Source organism: Chrysochloris asiatica, unplaced genomic scaffold (genome assembly GCF_000296735.1).
Source record: "Chrysochloris asiatica unplaced genomic scaffold, ChrAsi1.0 scaffold00553, whole genome shotgun sequence".
NCBI classification, from domain to species: Eukaryota; Metazoa; Chordata; class Mammalia; order Afrosoricida; family Chrysochloridae; genus Chrysochloris; species Chrysochloris asiatica.
Window position 1 is genome coordinate 205,378 of NW_006409071.1, and position 888 is coordinate 206,265.

Sequence of the window (888 nt, forward strand, 5' to 3'; positions counted from 1 at the left end):
GTTGGCCCAGGATCGGACATTGTTTCGTTCTGATGTTCATGGGGTCGCTATGAGTCGGTTCCAACTCCATGGCACCTGACAACAACTACAACTACATGAAAGACAAAGCCTGGCTGTCCTGGCTTCGGAGGAGCTTTCTGGTTGCTATTCTTTCACACCAATTGGTTTGTTCTTTTTTGCATTTGATGGTACTTTTAATATTCTTATAAAACACGATAACACAAATTCATTAATTATTCTAAGGGCTTCCTAATTCACTGAACAGCTTTCACATGCATATGTGGTTACTGAAAATACCATGGATTGGGTCAGGCTCGCTTTAGAAATCCAACTGACATTTTTGCTCCTGAACAGTTTAAAGAGGATTTTTGCAGTAGAGTTGCCTAATAAAATACATCCTTTGATTTATTGACTGCTGCTTCCATGAATGTTGATGATCGAACTCAGAAAATGTTTGGCAACTTTATTCTATTTTTCATTTGTATGGGTGTTGTTTATTGGTCCAGTGATGAGGATTTTTATTTATTTTTATTTATATTGAGGTACAAACCATATAGAAGGTTATTGGTCTTTGATCTTCATCATTAAATATTTTAATTCCCCTTCTCTTTCAGCAAGCAAGGTTGTATCATCTGCACTTTGTTACTGAGTCTTCTTCCAATCCTGATGCCACATTTTTTTTTCAAATAATCTGGTTTCTCAAATTATTTCCTCAGTATACAGACTGATGAAGTATGAAGAAAGAATACAACACTGGCGCACACATTTCCTAATTATAAACTACTTAGAGTTCCATTGTTCTGTTCAAACAACTGCCTTTTGTCTGTGTCCAGGTTCCTCATAAGCACAATTAAATATTCCAGAATATTCATTCTCTGCAAAGTTATC